The sequence below is a fragment of the Citrus sinensis genome, chromosome 4, assembly GCF_022201045.2.
Source record: "Citrus sinensis cultivar Valencia sweet orange chromosome 4, DVS_A1.0, whole genome shotgun sequence".
Taxonomy (NCBI): domain Eukaryota; kingdom Viridiplantae; phylum Streptophyta; class Magnoliopsida; order Sapindales; family Rutaceae; genus Citrus; species Citrus sinensis.
Window position 1 is genome coordinate 12027237 of NC_068559.1, and position 22502 is coordinate 12049738.

A 22502-nucleotide genomic window follows, 5' to 3' on the forward strand; every position below is an offset into this window, starting at 1 on the left:
ATCACGTCCATGAAATAGGAAGTTGGCTTGCACATTATGGCAGGAAAATATATTAATTTCCTTTTCTAAGGAGGCTATTAGAGAAACAAATAAGTTATTTCTCTTTTAATTGCCTAGTTTCCATTTTAATTGATGTAAGGCATTTAAGCCGATTAGGATTCTGATTTGATTTAGATTCTTTCCTATTTACTTATATTAAGATCTGATTTGATTTAGATCCTTTCATATTCGCTTAGATTAAGATTCTGATTTGAATTAGATTCTTTCCTATTTGTTTAGATTCAGATTCCAATTTGATTTTAGTTTAGGATTTATTTCCAAAAATTCTTGTAACCAACCCTATATAATGTCCTCGCATCCAATAAACAGAGATAGATCAGTTTTGATGCAATCGGTGAGAGAGTTAATTCTCATTGGTTCTTTTACAAATTCTTTGAACTTATCATAATTTCGTGGCGTTCAAACTCTTGACTTATCAATCAGATCATTCATAACTGATTGTGCTATCTTCACATTCCAAGCTTTGTGCTTTCATTAAGCGTTGGGTCGCGGTTCTATTCAATTCTAGGTTTAGATTTAATCTTCGGGACTAAATTGATTAGGGTTGCGTCAGTTCTTAACGGGGTTCGTATCACTTTCTTAATTACTTAGCTTAGGATTCTGATTTGATTTAAATTCTTTCCAAAAATTCTTGTAACCAACCCTATCTAATGTACTCGCATCCAATAAACAGAGACATATCAGTTTTGATGCAATTGGTGAAAGAGTTAATTTTCTTTGGTTTTCAAACAAACTCTTTGAACTTATCGGATTTCTGTGATGTTCAAACTCTTGACTTATCAATCAGATCATCTATAATTGATTGTGAAATTATTAACAAAGCTTGACTTATCAATCATATATTTTTTTTATATATACTTATCACGTGAACCAACAAACAAAGTTCTTAGGTTTCCCCTAATGTAATGTGACATTATTAACAAAGCTTAGTAAACAAAGACTAAAAGATTAAATATGTATGCTGTTGAGTGTTAGAAAATGTATATTTATAAAGGAGAAAATCATCATTTTACATTTCAAGTCTTACTCACACCCTTACTTTTATGTATTTAAGCTTCTTGTCATTTAATTATGTGTGTTGTATTATAATTAAGTATTTTATGTATTTTAGGGGCATCATAGTCATTTCACAATGAATGAGAGATCAGACGGCAAAATAGACATCACTTTTGAACTCAGGACGGTCGAAAACCTTAGGAGGAGCATAAAAGGAAAAATGGCACTGTTCACATGTACGGTGCTAAGAAGAATCGATGACGTGGCATTGACCGATGATGTGGCATTGATTGATGAGGTGTCACGATCCTGTTGGACTAAAATTTTTATGCACTGTTGATCGATGACGTGGCAGCATATCAGTGGACCAAAAATCTCACGTACGGCACATGCATTACACAAGATTATTTTCAACCAAACCGCGTCACTGTTCAACTCGGGTCAAACCGTGTTACTGTTCAAACCACGTGGTCAAACCGCGTACTGTTGACTGATGACGTGGTGCAATCCTGAGCGTCCGAAATGTTTTTGATCCGATGGCCATAATTTACTCAATGTATCTATAAAAAAGGGGCTCTCCCCCCCTAATTTGATATCTCTGAATCCATTTTTGGACTCCATTTTCTGTAATTCTTTCTCCTTCTTGTATTTTCTACGTATTTTATTAAATTCCCATTTTACCCCTAGTTCAATTATGAGTAGCTAACTTTCTTTCAAGCTTGATTTGAAAGTGAAGTCTCAACATGTGTCATGGGCTTTATTTGGTAAATATATTTTCTTTTCCCCTCTAATTTTTGTGGATGATTTGATTTTTCGTCGACAAATAATAATAATCTTATCTAGATACCGCCTTGGTTTCACCGGCTCCCTAGTACAAGGTTATTATTATTTGGCAAGATAAGCCCTTAGCACCATATTGATTAGAGTGTGGTTCATGAGGTGTGGATACCCCCCTCATGATTTAATTGACATTAATAAGGGATATTTAGCCCATGGTGCATGTTGATAAAGATCCAGATACCCAAGTACGTCATTTCAATAAATTTCTGTTCAATTTATTCTCGCCATTTCAATTTCAATTTTAGGATAATCTAAGTCACTTTCACTACAAATCCAACCACCGTCATATATAATTAAAATCCACCTTCTCGTGGGATCGACACTCGTCACCATTGATCTATACAACAATAGATTCGTGCACTTGCGAGTTCAATAAAATTTGCACAATAAGTTTTTGGCACCGTTGCCGGGGAGGTAAGTTATTTTAATTTGTAGAATTAATTTTTGTGAATAATTTCTTTTTTTGTTTTCTTGTATTTTTTTCTTATTAAAAAAAAGAAAAAAATCTGCATTTAGAGGTTAGTATTTCTTTTCTTTTTCTCTTCTTTAAAATTCTATAATTTAATTTTCAAGTTATTTTTTTTTCTTTGTAATTTTTGTTTATCTTACTAATTTTTTTAGTTAATTTATTTCACGTATTTTTTATGTATTTTTATAGTAAGGTTGTAATAGCGCGATAAGGTTAGTACCGTAATTTCTCATTCTTCTTTATTTTTATTTGTTTTGTTCCCATTTATCTTTTGTTCTTTGCATGCATGGTCGTAGGTCATTATTACCTAATCTTGAACCTATAGACCTTGAACTTGAGAAAACACTTCGCACACACAAACAAGTTAAAAATAAAATGGATTTGCAACCACAAGAGAGGGCATTTAAGGACTACTTCAGTCCTTTAGCTAATTTGAGCACATCATGCATAAGATACCCAAATGTAGCTGCTAGGAGTTTTGAGCTAAAACCTAGTGTGTTAAATTGTCTCCCAACATTCTATGGCCTAGAAAATGAGGACCCATATAATCATTTGAATGATTTTCATGCTGTTTGTCAAACATTTAGATATGAGAATTTTTCAGATGATGATGTTAAACTTAGATTATTCCCATTTTCTTTAAAGGATAAAGCTCGTTCATGGCTCAATATATTGCCTGCTAATAGCATTACATCATGGGAACAAATGGTTACAAAATTTTTGAATAAATATTTCCCAGTGCATAAAACCAATGCTATTCGCAGGGAAATTTCAGAGTTTATCCAGAGAGAAGACGAACAGTTTTTCGAAACATGGTAGCGATTCAATGGGCTACTCTTGAAGTGTCCACATCATGGGTACCAGAAATGGCACCAATGTCAATACGTTTTGGAGGGATTATTGCCGAATGTGCAAGAATGGCTAATGGCAACAAGTGGAGGAGAGCTAATGTCAAAAAGTGCATCAGAGATTTGGGAATTCTTCCAGCGACAAGCAGATAATTCCCAACAACAGAGTCAATCACTCAGGAATACTAGAAGAATTAAGGGAGTAAATGAGGTTCACATTGACGAATCAAGTTTAGAAATTAAAGAAGTTAAGGAGATAATTGAAGGTCTCTCTCGACAAATAGCATCGTTAACGACTGCTAAACCAACAGAGCCACATGACCATGACTCATACTCAGATCAAGCCAATGCCATAGGTGTAATGAGAAAACGATCTAATTACAACCCATACTCCAACACATATAACCCTGGATGCAGAGACCACCCTAATTTTTCATGGTCTCAAGGATTCTAACAAAATGGACCAGCAGCTCTAGCTCCACCAATGCAACCAATTCCTCAAATTCCTCAAGCCTCTTAGCCACCATTTAAACCATACAATCGACCAGAACTACTCTCAACTTAGACCATGGGAAGATGCATTCCAGAATTTTAAGAATGTTACTCACTCTACGATTGAGCAACAGAACCGCACCATTGATGGACTACGAAATGAGTTGAGAGCAGGCTTCAACTCACAAGCCCAATCAGTTTCAAGCCTCGAGAAGATGGTGGGACAACTTGCTTCTTCAGTTCAGACCTTGGCAATGACTGTTGAGAAAGGCAAGTTTCCAAGTCAACAAGTGCTTAATCCTAAAGGAGTGCATGAAGCAAGTACCAGTTCACCACAGCAGCATGGAGAGGTCAAAGCAGTCATGACTTTGCGAAAAAGAAATGAAGTCGACAACAAAGTAGAGATGTCGGTGGTAAAAGAAAATCAAATTGTGCTTGTGAATGTTGAGGACTCACCATCGGAAGAGAAAGAAGAAACCAACCCACGAGAATATGTTCCTAAAGCTCCATTTCCTCAGAGGTTAGCTAAAGGAAATAAGAGAAAATCCACAGGTGAGATTCTTGAAATCTTCAAACAGGTAAGTGTTAATATCCCTTTACTTGATGCTATAAAGTAAGTTCCATCTTATGCCAAGTTTCTTAAAGACCTTTGTACTAAAAAGAGAAACATTCATGTTCAAAAGAAGACATTTTTAACAGAAAACGTTAGTTCTATCCTCCAACATAAAATTCCTCTAAAATGCAAAGACTCAGGCTCCCCCACTATCTCATGTAGTATAGGGAACCACACAATTGAGAATGCTTTGTTAGATTTAGGAGCTAGTGTAAATTTTTTGCCTTATTCAGTATTTGTGAAACTTGGGCTTGGAGAATTACACCCAACTCCAGTGGTGTTATAATTTGCAGATCGGTCCACGAAAATACCTCGTGGTATTGTGGAGGATGTGCTTATCCAGGTAGACAAGTTTTATTTTCCTGTTGATTTCATTGTAATTGACACTCAACAAATACAGGATTCAAGGAAGCACATCCCCATTATTTTAGGTCGACCTTTCTTAGCAACTGCGGATGCTCACATTCAATGCAGGACTGGAAATATGCAGTTGTCATCCGGCAACATGACTATAGAGCTGAACATCTTCAACATTGCCAAACAACCTCATAATGCAGATGATGGAATTGTTGATGTGGATTTAATTGAAGCATTAGTTGGTGACACTTTTGTTTCAAACCTTAGTGATGATCCTTTACAAACATGTTTAACTCACTTTGGTTTAGATTTTGATATTGATAGATAAGTTGATGAGGTCAACGCCTTACTTGACTCAGCACCATCCATGGATACTAATAAATGGAAGTCAAGAGTTGAACAACTAGCACCATCAGAGAAGAACCTCATCTCATCATCAGAATCACCACCGAAACTCGAGCTCAAACCATTGCCCAACACTCTGGAATATGCATTTTTGGGAGAAGAAAGTACTCTGCCGGTAATCATCTCATCATCCCTAAATGACGAACAAAAAGGTAAGTTGTTGGATGTTTTAAAATAGCACAAAGGAGCATTAGGATGGACTATAGCAAATATAAAAGGTATAAACCCAGTAGACTGCATGCATTACGTTCACCTTGATGAAAATGCTAAACCTACTAGGGAAATGCAACGTCGGTTAAATCCTAACATGAAAGAAGTTGTTAGAACTGAAGTCCTTAAGCTATTAGATGCAGGTATCATTTACCCTATTTCTGATAGTTCATGGGTCAGTCCTGTACAAGTTATCCCTAAAAAGTCAGGAGTCACAGTAGTTACCAATGCTGATAATGAATTGATACCCACTAGAGTAACTACAGGATGGCGTGTATGCATTGATTATAGAAAATTGAATTCTGTCACACGTAAAGACCATTTTCCTTTACCATTTATCAATCAAATGCTTGATAGATTGGCATGCCATGAATTTTATTGCTTTCTAGATGGCTACTCAGGATATAATCAGATTCTTATAGCACTAAAAGATCAAGAGAAAACCACTTTCACTTGCCCTTTTGGCACTTTTGCATATAGGAGGATGCCATTTGGATTATGTAATGCACCTGTTACATTTCAACGATGCTTGTTAAGCATTTTTTCTGATATGGTTGTACGATTCCTTGAAGTCTTTATGGATGACTTTTTTGTCTTTGGTGACTCGTTTGATCAATGTTTACATCATCTAACACTAGTTCTACAGAGATGTACCGAGAAGAACTTAATCTTGAATTGGGAGAAGTGCCAGTTTATGGTAAAACAAGGTATTGTTCTCGGTCACATCATTTCGAGCAAATGTATTGAGGTTGACAAAGCCAAGGTGGATCTCATTTCTAATCGTCCTCCACCCAAAACAGTTAGAGAAGTAAGATCTTCCCTTGGGCATGCTGGTTTTTATAAACGTTTCATTAAAGATTTTAGCAAAGTTTCTAGACCCTTATGCAATCTACTTGCTAAGGATGTACCTTTTGTCTTTAATGATTCATGTCTTGTGGCATTTGAAAAATTAAAGCGGTTGTTGACATCATCACCCGTCATGCAACTCCCAAATTGGGGCTTACCATTCTAGCTCATGTGTGATGCATCTGATTATGCAGTAGGAACAGTTTTAGGACAAAGAGTTGATCGAATTCCCCATCTTATTTACTATGCTAGTATGACATTCAATGATGCACAATTGAATTATTCAACTACTGAAAAAGAAATGCTAGCAGTAGTGTTTGCATTGGAAAAATTTCGATCTTATCTCATTGGTTGTAAAATAATTGTATTCACGGATCATGCTGCTCTGATACCAGTAGGTAGTTGTACGTGGTGTTGTTTTACCAGAGTGATGAGATCCTTGGCAAGCCAAGATATTTAAATCTCCTTTGGACCAGTAGTCCGTACACCTTAGTTTCCAGTCGATATACACTTATCCAGTTAATACCAAATCTGAAATTTATTTTTGAAAATAATTTTTTCACGATACCACCCGAAAACCTTCAAAAAGGGTGAACGTTGTGAGAAAACACTTTTATTTTAGAAAAATCGGTTTTGGAAGATAAACAGGACTTTTCTGATGCACAGGATCCTCAAACTTGAGGCAAGTGCAGAGCATACTCAGTTTAGAAATTTTGAGGTGAGCGTATCATTTTTAATTCAATAATTTCTTTGATTCCTAGAAGAGAGAGAGGTTTAGGGAAACATAATGTATAAAACTTAAGCTTTTATTTTCAAATTGGCTCCCTTTACAACTGAGACCAAAGGTGCCTTTTATAGAGGATCATTGAGAACAGGACCTCTCAAATGATCATATCACATGGCACGCCTTTTTGGAAAGCAAAGCACGCCGATCAGGACTTTTACAAAAGGTAAAGCATACGTACAAGGAATTTAACAAAAGGAAAACATGCAGACAAGGACTTTTAACAAAAGGTAAAGCATGCCAACAAGGACTTTTACAAAAGACAAACGAGAGTCACTTGGGTTATTGCATCAAAAGCCGGGTGAGAACGACAAAGTGTCATCATGGAGACGATGGATAGCGCGATGGTGACACGTCTCCTGTCCCTTTTTCATATTGTCGCTTATGCCGACGCCGCTGTCTCTGGTCGAGATACGCCTCAGCTTGCTGATACTTTTCTTCATCAGCTTCAGACATGTACTGGGAGGTAGATGCAGTAGGAGAGTCTAGGTTGGTGACAGTATAATGGGGAGTGTCAGTATGGAGAAGGGACTGAAAGTCTTCCCATGGGTCCTGAGCGTCTTGGAATAAGACATTGGTGTAGTTAGGATGTTGTTCCATGACAAGGATTCCTTGGGGACTTCAACTTGATCCTAGAGTACAACCTTGTGTTTTTGGAATTATTTCAAGGGTGTGTGATGGTCCAATGGAGGTGTGATGAGTGTTTGTGGCAGGTAGAGGAACATTGTTAAGTTCCATGAGATAGGCTTTAAGAACGGCGGTGACGGATGTATTATGGATGAAGGTATAAGGATGAGGGTAAGTTCTCCATTCATATGCCATGTCTTGTGTCCAGTAGTCTCGGGTTTCTGGATGCTGGAAGTAAGGCCTGTGGACGATGAAGGCCGTGGTCCACATGTTAGCTTCTTGGTCTGGCATTTTGTCTAATCCATGAAAGGTACACAAATGTTGGAGTTACTGGCGCCACCAAGTGAGGGGAGAATACTATTCAAAGAGAGTCCATAGAAGGTCTGGTGAGAACTCGGGAGTGGTAAGGTGAGTCAGGACTGGCTTGATGGGAAAAACTAGCTTTGTAGCATACAAGGTGGTGAGACACCACATATACCAAAGCTCATCTTCGGAGATGGACAGAGAGGACATAGTGAGGCATGTGAGAAACAGGTGTTTCATGCAAAGATTAGGAAATCGGTCAGGTTTTTTAGTCTGGACATTAAAGAAAAACCGGTAAAGAAACTTTTTGCAAAATCTTGCAATTGATAAGTCGATTGGAAAGAGATGTTCATGGGGAAATTTCTTTGGTTGAGAGCTTTGAAAGGAAGTTGGCGATTAATGGCTATAACTGGAATGGTTTGAATCGAGGAGATGAGTGCGAGTTTATTTGTAGCTGGATGGGTGAGGAAGTCTGGAATGAGGTTTTAGTTGCCTTTTATGTGTTGAACAGTGAAATCATATTTAGCAAACCAGGTTTTGAGACTGAGTAATTGCTTGTCAGGTAGCAATTTGTTCTTGAAGTCAAAGATTCGGGGAAAAGATGAATTATCCATGGTGATAAGGAATTTGTGGCTGATAAGATGGAACTCAAATTTTTTAATGCCATACTTAACTGCCAAAATCTCTTTGTAGATCACATGGTAGTTCTTTTCAGAGTCTTTGAACTGTCCGCTTGCATGAGCACAGAAATGACGCACGCCATTGATGTCTTCGAGGAGAATGGCACTCCAATAATCATCGCTGGCATCAGTCTGGAGGATGCGTTGTCCATTTGTGGGAATACGGAGTGAAGGAGGTGATTGTGCTATTACCTTTAACTGCTTGACAGCTTCGGTCTAAGTAGGGCCCCATAGAGGGCATTGTTTTTTGAGCATGCGTGACAGCTGCTGGTGTGAATTGCAACTTTGGGGATAAAATCACGGACATAATTAACAATCCCGAGGAATTGTTGTATCTGCTTCCTGTTGAGATGTGTTTCCGGAAACTTTAATAATTCGATTGCAATATGTGGACCAGGTTGATACTGGCCGTCTTTAATCACCATGCCAAGAAAGTCAATTGATTCATTTCCTATGCTGTTTTTCTTTTCGGAAAGCATGATGCCATGTGCCTGCACAATGTGAAAGAAATCCAAAAGGAGCTTCTGGTGGCTCTCATGGTCAGAAGAAAATAATAAAATATCATCAATGTAAACCAATACATGATGGAGAATAGGACTAAAGATTTTTGTCATGGCTTTTTGAAATAAGGAGGGAGCGACTTTAAGACCAAAAGGCATAACCGTCCATTGGTAATGGGCATCAAGAATGCAAAATGCAGTTTTGTGTCGGTCAACTGGTGAAATACAAAGTTGCCAAAAACCAGCTTTTAAATCAAACTTAGAGAAGATACGAGCCCCTTGAAGATGAACAAACAGGGTCTAGATTTTCGGAAGGGGAAACTTATCATCTTTAAGAAAAGAATTGAGTGGCTGGTAATCAATTACTAATCTCTTTTTTCCACGAACTAATTCATATCGCTTTTCAACATAAAAGGCTTGAAAAGCCCAATCTGAATCAGTAGACTCAATAAGACCTTGTTGAAGTAACTGAGAACATTCTTGCTTAACAAGCAAGAGATCTGAAGGAGACATACCCGGGTGTGAAACTTTTGTGGGGTTTATGTCTTCGTTGAGTTTAAAAGGAAGGTGAATGAAAAATTGTTCAATTTTCCAAAGAGGTGAAGGATGATGGAACTGTGAATGGTTTTCTGGACAGAACTCTAAAAACTTTTGTGAGATTTGACTGTATGGAGATGATGTTTCAGAAAGTGCATACAGACGTAGGGTATCTGTATAAGGTAAGAACGTCTGTTTGTAGCGAACTCCAAAACTGGTGAGGAATAGGTTTTTAACCAGATGAAGAATGTCAAAATCTATAAGCAAATCTTTATCGGGGAGTTTGGAAGCTACAATCTTTTTCCAAATTATGCAATTCGAAAAAAATTGAATACCAATGGGTTTTTTGGTAATCAAGGTAGTTTCAAAAGTTTCACCATTCACTGCTCTGAAGAGCTTGGAATGACGTTCCCAACAGTCTGAGGGAAGACAGAAGGATCAATCATACTAGTGTCTGCACCAGTGTCAAGAAACCCGATAACAGGAACAAGTTTATGGAATTTGGAAGAAATGATGGATATCTTGAGAGAAGGTCTAGGAATAGTGGAAACATGGTTAACAGTTTGGACTGTAGAGATGACTGAAATATCTTCAGAATCTGAAGATTCGCAAGATTCTACGATAAGAAAGGCAGTTTGATCATCTTGTGCCGACTGTTCTGAAAAATTTGATTCGACATCCTCATTCTCAGATAACAGAGAAGAATGTTGAAGATGTTGCATAAGTCAAACAACTTTGGCTGATTTGTGAGGACAACTTCGGGCAAAGTGACCGCCTTTCTTGCAGATGAAACAACGGTTGGATTTTTTCTTTCGGAACTGAGAGGCATCTTTCTTTTTGAAATACCAGAAAGTTTTTTTAGAGGATGTTTTTCGGTGGAAGTATTTCCGGAAATGGTGTTTCTTTGTGGTTGGACAAACACATTTCTTTTCATCCTTACACTCGATTTTGAGATAAGGTTTTTTACAAGCTTCAGAGAAGGGTTTCTTGTCTTCCATGAGATCTTTGAAGAACTCTTTTTGTTCACAGATTTTAGCAAGAGATAGCATGGCCATCTGGAAAATCTTTCCTAGAAAGATATCAACTATGCTCAGATTTGTGGCTGTGAGTTTTCTTTAAAGGTCAGGTTGTAACTTAGCAGGAAGAAAGGTGATAAAGACATGTTTAAGAGATGGCTCATTAAACCCATTTAGCTTGTAGAATAGAATACTCATTCTTTTGTAATGAGCATCCAGAAGATGTCTTTTAAGAGAACAACATTTCATCTGATGGTATTCTTTTCTGTTTGCTTCAGTGGAAGCAGTTTTTTCACCGATGAATTGCTCATGAATAATATTGAGGGCTGTACCAATCAGAGATTCCATGAATTGGAGCTGTCTGTATTCTCCTAAACTTTCTAGCCAGTCTCGTAAAGAACCCGTGGAGCGAGCCATGAATTCACAAAGAACGGCTTGAGGTTGAGCATTAGGCTTGGTACCTTGGAGATCAATCCAAGCAGTAAATTCTTGAAGTCTAGCCGCCCATTTGTGACGGGGAATGTCATCAAATGTAAACCAAGATGCTAAAGATGGTTTTGTTGAGTGTTCATGAACTGGTAGCGGTACTGGGTTTGTTTGAGAAGCTTGGTCAGAAGGATTGTCATCAACAATAGGTGTTGACGTAGAGGCACTTGGATCTGCAGTTTCAGTGGCCATTAATATGCCTGTAATGTCAGCATATTCAGACTCAGAGTCAGTGGAGCCTTTTGATGAGTCATAAGAGGAGGATGAAGGTGAATTATTTGTTTCAGGCTCAGAAGTGTCGAAGGAATCTGAAGATTGGATCTGGACAGTACGATAATGATACTAGTCCATTGGATCTTTATCTTTTTTAAGAGGCTCGGGATGGTCTTGTGGTGAGTCTTCTGGAGGGATTGTAGATGTAGAGGAAGAGGAAGTGGCCTTTGGATGTGGTTTAGAGATTTTGACTTTAGATTTTGATTTTTTGGGTGAAGATGGTTGAGGAGTTGGTTGAAGGTGAGAGAAACCAAAGAACTGATTATAAACAGGTTGTTGAGGTCGGGATGGTGTGTAGAAATGTGCATAGGTTTCAAAGATTGGAGGAGATACTGGTGTAGGTTGTGGTTGAGTAAAAAGAGAAGGTCGAGTCTTTTCAGCATCAATCCTGGACAATTCAGCTTTGAGTTTTCTGATCTCAACTTCTTTTTTATTAAACTCTGGACCCCAAATATGATTGTTGATCATTCGTCTGAGATCGGCATCGAGCTCAGAGATCCGGTCCTGAAGATGTATATATATCTGATCAAGACGACTGCTGATTGAATCAACTTTTGTTTCCGTCTGAGAGACTTGATTGGCAACACGGTCAATTTTCTTACCGAGTTGTTGAAGAGTATGATTTTGAGCATTGGAATTTTTGGTTTGCCAATTCAAAATAGCTTCATACTATTTTGGTTCTTCAAGTTGCCCAGAGGTTGTAATCGGAGATTGAACAAAAGGTTTTGAGGTGACACGGGTTTGGGTGTCGGTTTGTTTTTCAAGTGGAGGAAATGATTCATCATAGGAATGACTTGAAAACATAAGGCATGACCTGATTAGGTGAACAAGAGGTTTTGGATCCGGTGGAGGCTGTGGAAGAAAGGATTTGCAGGGTGGTGGAGGATAAGAAGATTTTTTTTTCTTCTTTTTCTTTCTCCGCATAACTTCCAATTCTTCATCAATATCCGTATCCTCCAAGCAAAGACAATCCGGATTGCACATATGGGCTTCAGGAACATCCTATAGGAAATGACCATTGAGTTTATCAGGATATACTGGATACCCTTCTGATGAAAAATTATGAATAGGAAGTTTCTTTTCTTGACCAATTTGGACTACTGTAATCATAGCAGTATAAGAAAGCTGTGGACTGTCCGAAACGGGCTTGGTGTCAGGAGTTTGAAAAGACAGTTTGACTTGACCATTTGGTCGTCTGACAAATGTAGCTTCTGTGGTTTGTACTAGTTCAGAATTTTGGTGAAAGTGCTCATAGTTGGTTAGCCATTCAAGAGGCATGAGTTTGAGCAGATCTTGTTTCTGGATTTGTTTGGGGATTTGGATGATGGTTGGAATTGTGTCTGTGTCCGCCAATATCATCAGGGCATCAGAAGATGTGTATGGTGTGGAAAGATCTAGTGCATGATTTTGTAATCGATACACTATTTGATGATGGAGGGTTGCAATCTTTGATGTGGGTGTTTATTCTGCTCCTTGGAGCTGAATCTGGACTTTAAGGGTAGTTGGAAGATTGGGATCCTCAAGAGAGAGGTTGAAATTTGGGTAAAAGGTTAATAAGACACTGCCAGCATGAAGGGTTGTCAGAACTGTTCCAACAACAGCATGTTGGTACTCCTTGAACCTGGTGTCTAGGAGAGCAATTCTAGCTGTAACAGGTAAGCCTTTCCGACCATGAAGAGTGAGAATTAAACGTATACCACCAAGATGGAGGTGTGTGTACCCTTCTCGTTTCCAGTTGGCGACTAGATCTGAGGGTATTTCCATAGTGACATATTGTTCACTCTGTGAGGCTTGGAGAGCACACTAATCCAGTCTAGAAGACTGAATATATTCCTTTGGGAGTGGTCTTTTAGTGGAGATGAGGGTTCGAATACTTCTAGTAAGAGAAGTTTTCTGTTTGTAGAGATTGTAAGGACTCATGATGGGAAACTGGGACTCATTGATTTGAGCAGATTCTGGAATATAAGAATATTCAACAAGATTCTCAATTTTGGAGGCTATATGTTTAGAGCATGATTTGGGGAGAGAGACTGTAGAAGAAAGAGAAATATGAGATGAAGATAAGGTAAGACTTGAGCTTGAAGATGAAGTTATTTCTATGGGTTATGAATCTTCTTCTAGGAGATCAAATAACATTATTCAAATTACTAATGATACCACCTCAGAGCCACACTTCATGTTGAGATGATCAAATTGCCTTTCTTATCGCAGAATCTTGCGAATCTTCAGATTCTGAAGATATTTCAGTCATCTCTACAGTCCAAACTGTTAACCATGTTTCCACTATTCCTAGACCTTCTCTCAAGATATCCATCCTTTTTTCCAAATTCCATAAACTTGTTCCTGTTATCGGGTTTCTTGACACTGGTGCAGACACCAGTATGATTGATCCTTCTGTTCTTCCCTCAGACTGTTGGGAACGTCATTCCAAGCTCTTCAGAGCAGTGAATGGTGAAACTTTTGAAACTACCTTGATTACCAAAAAACCCATTGGTATTCAATTTTTTCGAATTACATAATTTGGAAAAAGATTGTAGCTTCCAAACTCCCTGATAAAGATTTGCTTATAGGTTTTGACATTCTTCATCTGGTTAAAAACCTATTCCTCACCAGTTCTGGAGTTCACTACAAACAGATGTTCTTACCTTATACAAATGCCCTACGTCTGTATGCACTTTCTGAAACATCATCTCCATACAGTCAAATCTCACAAAAGTTTTTAGAGTTCTGTCCAGAAAACCATTCACAGTTCCATCATCCTTCACCTCTTTGGAAAAATGAACAATTTTTCATTTACCTTCCTTTTAAACTCAACGAAGACATAAACCCCATAAAAGCTTCACACCCGGGTATGTCTCCTTCAGATCTCTTGCTTGCTAAGCAAGAATGTTCTCAGTTACTTCAACAAGGTCTTATTGAGTCTACTGATTCAAATTGGGCTTGTCAAGCCTTTTATGTTGAAAAGCGATCTGAATTAGTTCGTGAAAAAAAGAGATTAGTAATTGATTACCAGCCACTCAATTCTTTTCTTAAAGATGATAAATTTCCCCTTCCGAAAATTCAGACCCTGTTTGTTCATCTTCAAGGGGCTCGTATCTTCTCTAAGTTTGATTTAAAAGCTGGTTTTTGGCAACTTTGTATTTCACCAGTTGACCGACACAAAACTGCATTTTGCATTCCTGATGCCCATTACCAATGGACTGTTATGCCTTTTGGTCTTAAAGTCGCTCCCTCCTTATTTCAAAAAGCCATGACAAAAATCTTTAGTCCTATTCTCCATCATGCATTGGTTTACATTGATGATATTTTGTTATTTTCTTCTGACCATGAGAGCCACCAGAAGCTCCTTTTGGATTTCTTTCACATTGTGCAGGCACATGGCATCATGCTTTCCGAAAAGAAAAGCAACATAGGAAAGGAATCAATTGACTTTCTTGGCATGGTGATTAAAGACGGCCAGTATCAACCTGGTCCACATATTGCAATCGAATTATTAAAGTTTCTGGACACACATCTCACCAGGAAGTAGATACAACAATTCCTTGGGACTGTTAATTATGTCCGTGATTTTATCCCCAAAGTTGCAATTCACACTAGCCAGCTGTCACGCATGCTCAAAAAACAGTGCCCTCCATGGGGCCCTACTCAGACCGAAGCTGTCAAGTAGTTAAAGGTAATAGCACAATCACCTCCTCCACGCCGCATTCCCACAAATGGACAACACATCCTCCAGACTGATGCCAACGATGATTATTGGAGTGCCATTCTCCTCGAAGACATCAATGGCGTGCGTCATTTCTGTGCTCATGCAAGTGGACAGTTCAAAGACTCTGAAAAGAACTACCATGTGATCTACAAAGAGATTTTGGCAGTTAAGTATGGCATTAAAAAATTTGAGTTCCATCTTATCAGCCACAAATTCCTTATCACCATGGATAATTCATTTTTTCCCCGAATCTTTGACTTCAAGAACAAATTGCTACCTGACAAGCAATTACTCAGTCTCAAAATCTGGTTTTGCTAAATATGATTTCACTGTTCAACACATAAAAGGCAACCAAAACCTCATTCCAGACTTCCTCACTCGTCCAACTATAAATAAACCCGCACTCATCTCCTCGATTCAAACCATTCCAGTTATAGCCATGAATCGCCAACTTCCTTTCAAAGCTCTCAACCAAAGAAATTTCCCCATGAACATCTCTTTCCAATTGGCTTATCAATTGCAAGATTTTACAAAGAAGTTTCTTTACCGGTTTTTCTTTAATGTCCAGACCAAAAAACCTGACCGATTTCCTAATCTTTGCATGGAACACCTGTTTCTCACAGGCCTCACTCTATCCTCTCTATCCATCTCCGAAGATGAGCTTTGGTATATGTGGTGTCTCATCACCTTGTATGCTACAAAGCTAGTTTTTCCCATCAAGCCAGTCCTAACTCACCTTACCACTCCCGAGTTCTCACTAGACCTTCTATGGACTCTCTTTGAATGGTATTCTCCCCTCACTTGGTGGCGCCAGCAACTCCAACATTTGTGTACCTTTCATGGATTAGACAAAATGCCAGACCAAGAAGCTAACATGTGGACCACGGCCTTCATCGTCCACAGGCCTTACTTCCAGCATCCAGAAACCCGAGACTACTGGACACAGAACATGGCATATGAATGGAGAACTTACCCTCATCCTTATACCTTCATCCACAATACATCCGTCACCGCCGTTCTCAAAGCCTATCACATGGAACTTAACAATGTTCCTCCACCTGCCACAAACATTCATCACACCTCCATTGGACCGTCACACATCCTTGAAATAATTCCAAAAACACAAGGTTGTACTTCAGGATCAAGTTCAAGTCCCCAAGGAATCCTTGTCATGGAACAACGTCTTGACTACACCAATGTCTTATTCCAAGACGCTCAAGACCCATGGGAAGACTTTCAGTCCCTTCTCTATACTGACACTCCCCATTATACTGTCACCAACCCAGACTCTCCTGCTGCATCTACCTCCCAGCACATGTCTGAAGCTGATGAAGAAAGTATCAGCAAGCTGAGGCGTATCTCGACCAGAGACAGCGGCATCGGCATAAGCGACAATATGAAAAAGAGACAGGAGACGTGTCACCATCGCGCTATCCATCCTCTCCATGATGACACTTTGTCGTTCTCACCCGGCTTTTGATGCAATAATCCAAGTGACTCCCATTTGTCTTTTGTAAAAGTCCTTGTCGGTATGTTTTCCTTTTGTTAAAGTCCTGATCGGTGTGCTTTGCTTTCCAAAAAGGTGTGCCATGTGATATGATCATTCGAGAGGTCCTGTTCTCAATGGTCCTCTATAAAAGGCACCTTTGGTCTAAGTTGTAAGGGGAGCCAATTTGAAAATAAAAGCTTAAGTTTTATATATTATGTTTCCCTAAACCTCTCTCTCTTCTAGGAATCAAAGAAATTATTTGAATTAAAAATGATACGCTCACCTCAAAATTTCTAAACTGAGTATGCTCTGCACTTGCCTCAAGCTTGAGGATACTATGCATCAGAAAGGTCCTGTTTATCCTCCAAAACTGATTTTTCTAAAATGAATGTTTTCTCACAACGTTCACCCTCTTTGAAGGTTTTCGGGTGGTATTGTGAAAAAATTATTTTCAAAAATAAATTTCGGATTTGGTATTAACTGGATAAGTGTATATCGGCTGGAAACCAAGGTGTGTAGACTACTGGTCCAAAGGAGATTTAAATATCTTGGCTTGCCAAGGATCTCATCACTCTGGTAAAACAACGCCACGTACAACTGCCCACTGGTATCAAAAGCTAGACTAATTTGTTGGGTGTTACTTTTGCAGGAATTTGACTTGGAATTCAAAGATAAGAAAGGCATAGAGAATGTTGTAGCTGACCATCTCTCTCATCTCCATTTTAACACAATTACAGAACCATTAACATTGAATGAGTCATTCTCAGATGAACAATTAATGAGTGTGGAAGTATTACCATGGTATGCTGACATCGTGAATTATCTTGTTACAGGTCAACTTCCAGAGCATTGGACCAAGCAAGACAAGGCCAAATTTTTTACAGAAATAAAGAATTTCTTTTGGGATGACCCTTATTTGTTCAAGTATTATGCAGATTAAATTGTTAGGTGATGTGTCCCCGAAAGTGAAATTCAGAATATACTTTCATTCTACCATGAACAAGCTTGTGGAGGCCATTTCAGTGCTAAGAAAACAACGACTAAAGTTTCACAATGTGGTTTCTATTGGCCAACTATATTTCGAGACGCTTACACTTTCTGTTCTTCATGTGATAGGTGTCAACGAATGGGGAGCATTACATGAAGGAACATAATGTCACTAAATCCAATTTTAGTGGTTGAGGTTTTTGACGTATGGGGTATCGACTTCATGGGACCCTTTCCCCCTTCTTTTGGCCATCAATACATATTGGTTGCTGTTGACTACGTATCAAAATGGGTAGAAGCAATTCCATGTAGAACCAATGATCACAAAGTGGTGATAGCATTTTTGAAAAGCAACATTGTTTCACACTTTGGATTCCCTCGAGCGATAATCAGTGATGGTGGTGCCCACTTTTGTAACAAAGTATTCAAAGCTCTTTTGACAAAGTATTCAATCACTCATAAAGTGGTGACCCCATATCATCCGCAAACCAGTGACCAAGTTGAGATCTCCAATCGAGAAATAAAGCACATATTAGAAAAGACGGTGAGGCCAGATAAAAAGATTGGTCATTAAGACTTGATGATGCATTATGGGCATATAGAACGGCTTTCAAGACCCCAATTGGGATGTCACCCTACAGGCTAGTGTATGGAAAAGCTTGCCACCTACCTGTGGAACTCGAGCATCGTGCATATTGGGCCATCAAGAAATTCAACTTTGACATGCAGCAAGCTAGCTCAAAAAGAAGATTACAACTGGCAGAACTTGAAGAAATTCACAATGACGCATACGAAAATGCCAAGATTTACAAGCAGCGAATGAAAGTCTTTCATGACAAGAAAATTATGGGAAAATCTTTCACTCCAGGTCAGAAAGTGCTTTTATTCAATTCTCGCTTGCACCTATTCCCAGGTAAGTTACGCTCTCGATGGTCTAGCCCCTTTATTGTTCATACTGTTTTTCCACATGAGGCAATTGAAATTAAGGACCCACAATGTCACGTTTAAAGTTAATGGTCAAAGATTAAAGCCATATCTAAGGTACCAACCACATGGAGAGGACACCGAAATAAATTTGAGTGACCCACCAAATTTGAATTAAGTTTTTTTTTCTTTCTTTTCAGTGATTTGATTTGATTTTTTTTCTTTTATTATTCTTTTGAAATTATTTTGCATAAGTGTGTTTGTTTAACCATTAAGTTTTCTCTTATCATTATTAATCATGAGTGTCATAGCTAAACAGTTCCTCCTGAACATTCTTAAATCACTTCAACATGTAAAATCTCATCTCAAAAGACAGATTCAATTTTGTAAGACATATCGTATTTGGGCTCTGCAACCACCAGAGTTAGTATCCTATGTTGAGGATTTAGAAAGCCAACTCAGAGACATTGAGAGAGGTGTCTACAACATCCAGTTGGAGCTTGAGGTAAATTCAATAAGAGGACGATTTTAATTTTCTTTGTGTGTTTTAATTTGTTTTTCTGTTTGTGTGCTTTAGTTTGTTACCCCGGTGAAGTGGTGGATAACGGTACTCCGTGACAATCAAGTCGGTTACTTCAGTTTCCCATAATAACTGATATTTTGAGGCGAAGGTATGGACAAAAAATGAGATTCTAGCAAAGCTTCACAATCGATTCCCTTCACTTCCTCAGAATGCCCTCCTTACAATCTATAAAGCTCGGTCTAAACGCATACGATTGCTCATGAAGAATAACATACCTGCTTACATCCGTTGGTTAATCGAGGCTAAAGTACAATTGGCAGGTGAGTTACCTCCAAAATTTATTGCATACATGCCTGGTTGTGGTAAAGGAAATTATGCAAGAAAACGAAGAGCTCGAAGAATTTCTGTTGCTTGTCATAAGTGTGCCAAAATGAGTTGCGATAAAAAACCATGTTCTTTAGGAATGATGTCTGATAACAGGGAAGATAAGATTCAATTCATTAGGGATGGCTTGAATAAGGAGTCATTGGATGATATCCTTTTGTCTCTTGAAACGCATCCCATTGGATATGTGCAAGGAGCGATTCTCCAGTTATGGCCATTATTCCAAAAAGAGCATGCACGATATAGTCTCGGGAATTTGACTATAAACGACCCTGTTTGCCAGTTTATAAGAAAACTGGATGGGAAGCCTATCCTCGACCCATATAAGGCGTTCAAGCCGTTTCTGGACGTAAAACCAGAGGAAGATGTGAGCTACAGTCGCAACTACCTGTAAATATCCTTTTACTTCACTGTTATTTTATTTCACTGTTGTTTTATCATTTGCATTATTGTCTTTAATAATTTTATCATTGTTTCTTTTTCTTTTTACTGTTTCCTTTTTGACTCGCGAGCCATGTGCTTTACACGTTATTTGACAATGACATGCCACCTCATACACAGTTGTGACCCACTGTCACCAAGATTCTTAAATATGACTTTTTGTTAAGCACTCACAAATTGTTTTTGAGAAATATTCCAATGGCAGCTACTCCCAATAGACAATTCAAGAACATTTGTATGGTTTTTGGATTTAACTATGGCAAACATAAAGAGTTCATTGAGGCAGCCATAGATCTTGGTCGAAGTATAGCAGAGAGAAAATTACACTTGGTGTATGGAGGAGGTAACCGAGGGTTATCAAAATTGGTCTCAGAAGCTGCTTCTGTCAGAGGGAACCAAGTGTTAGGCATTATCTCAGGAGCCCTAAAACCTTTGGACAGTTTGTCAGACCCACCGACTGGAGAAGAGTTAGTCGTCTCAGGCATGCAAGAAAGAATAACTGAAATCCAACACTAGAGGCACTTATCACACTAGCATCTTGGGCCCATCTACATATTCACCATAAACCCATCGGTTTGTTAAATGTCAATAACTTTTATGATGGCTTCATCGCATTTCTTAACCATGCAATAAAAAACTATTTCATTCCTTCCACAGCGAAAAAGCTTTTTATTTGTGCTCACACAGCTAATGAGTTACTTGATCTGTTACAAGCTTATAGACCGGAGCCAGACCCCTGGACCTTTGTGTTGGAGCCTCCAAATAATGACGGTAACAGTAGCCGCAGTAAGAAGTACAAATTAGATTTAACTCTCCGCCTGTAAATAATTACTTCTGTGTTGCACTACCCAGGTGATGTCTTCTAAACTCTACTTCTTTCCTTTAAAACATTGAGGACAATGTTTCGTTCTGGTTGGGGGGAGGGAATAGTCGACAATTGTGGAATCTTAGTTAAGTTTTTACTAATTTTTTGTTGTAGAAACTAACTTTTGCTAACTTTTTGTGTTGAAGATGGCTGAATATGGAGTGTAGTGACTCTAGAAACGCATCTCATCATTTGAAAAAAAAAATTAATTTAAAAAAATACAAAAAAAAATTCAGACATTTTCTTTTTCTTTATTTATCTTTGATATTCATTTTTCTTCCTCTTTTTAATTTATCCTTTATAAATATACATTTTCAAATTTTTGAGTCGAAGATGACTGAATATGGAGTGTAGTGCCTCTAGAAACGCATCTTCTTAGTTAAAAAAAATTTGTTTTCTTTTTCTATCATTTTAAGTGTAACTTTTCTAATTAGTTTTTCTGCATCATTTTCACATTTCTGCATGCATATTTTCCCTTCATGTTTAGAATAGGTTGGGGGGTAGGATGTTGTTTGAAAAAAAAAATTGTGTGAATTGTTTTAACATTGGATGACATGATTAATTTCAAATTTTAGTATTTGTATTATCTTTGGTCTTAAGTGATGTTACGCTATGTTTGCTACTCTACATGTTGATTGCAGAGACAAATATGAGTTGCTTGAAGGAATGAACATGTCATAATAAGTACCAAGTGAGTTTTTGAGCCTATCATTTTTCTTGGAGAGTAACCCTTTTGCCCATTCTTTATACAGCTTAGCAGTTTATTATTTTATACACGATCTCTAGATTTCTCTTGAGTTAAACCTTTAAAAAAATTTGTAAAATTAAAAAAAAAATATGTGTTGCTACATTTGAAGACCCATCTAACTAGTAGATATAGAAGATTCTTTAAAGCCCTAAAAGACGATGGAAAGGCCATCTTTGATCCGTTTGAGCCTTTCTAGCCATCCCTTTTATGAAATATCCATAGTTAACCCTTTTGAGCCTTTAAAAATAATAATAATAATAATAAAACCTTTTCTTTGTCAACTTATCATCTTGACCCACTCCGATTTGGAATATTACCCAATGTCTTATAAGTTCCATCACCTATTTATGTTTGAGAAAAATGTAAATAATTATTTTGTTCAGTGACTTTGTGCCAAACAAAAGCAAAAAAAAAAAAAACAAAACAAAAATCTCTGCATTTTTCTCAAACATACACTTTATTTTCTTTATTTCCCCTCCTTTGTTAGCCATGTCCCTAGCTTACGTTACGTCCTAATAAAAGTCCTTCTTGATTTTAGGGAACTATAGTCTGAAGTAGAAGCTAGTTATATGAGCTAAAAAGATGTAGTGGTGCATAAAAAAAAATAAATAAATTGGGTTGACTAGCATTTTTATTTGACTTGAGATCGTATTATTTCTAAGCTGAGGGCATATTTCTTACATCTTGGTGAGAGCATGTGATATCACTTCTTTATTATTTTCTCTCAATTACCATTCATTGGAGTGACTATTTTTATTGGCTTTAATTTCTTTATGAGAGTGTCACTACTTCCAGTGAGATTTTGGGGTTTGACATGTCATTCTTGAAAGTAGCAATGACAAAGTCTACTGGGCTGATTCATGTGGATGGTTGATGTGGGTGTGATGTTTCTTTAGACTTGAGATAATGCTTATACATTTATTTGATTGTTATCATTAGTCTGATTGAATAACCACGAGTGTTTAAAAAAAAAATCATTTTGGATTTGAATTTTGTTTTCGCTTTATTTGCTATGGACTAGCAATAAGCTGGTTGGAGGGTGTGTTGAGTGTTAGAAAATGTATATTTATAAAGGAGAAAATCATCATTTTAC

The 22502-nt window shown here is 37.9% G+C and overlaps 1 non-coding gene across 1 annotated transcript; it reads right to left on the reverse strand.

The window, feature by feature from the left end:
- Positions 1 to 3121: 3121 nt before the first annotated feature.
- On the reverse strand, positions 3122 to 3225 carry LOC127902020 (small nucleolar RNA R71). The gene has a single exon (XR_008054425.1). It is a non-coding gene; the product is annotated as a small nucleolar RNA R71 (small nucleolar RNA).
- Positions 3226 to 22502: the final 19277 nt, after the last annotated feature.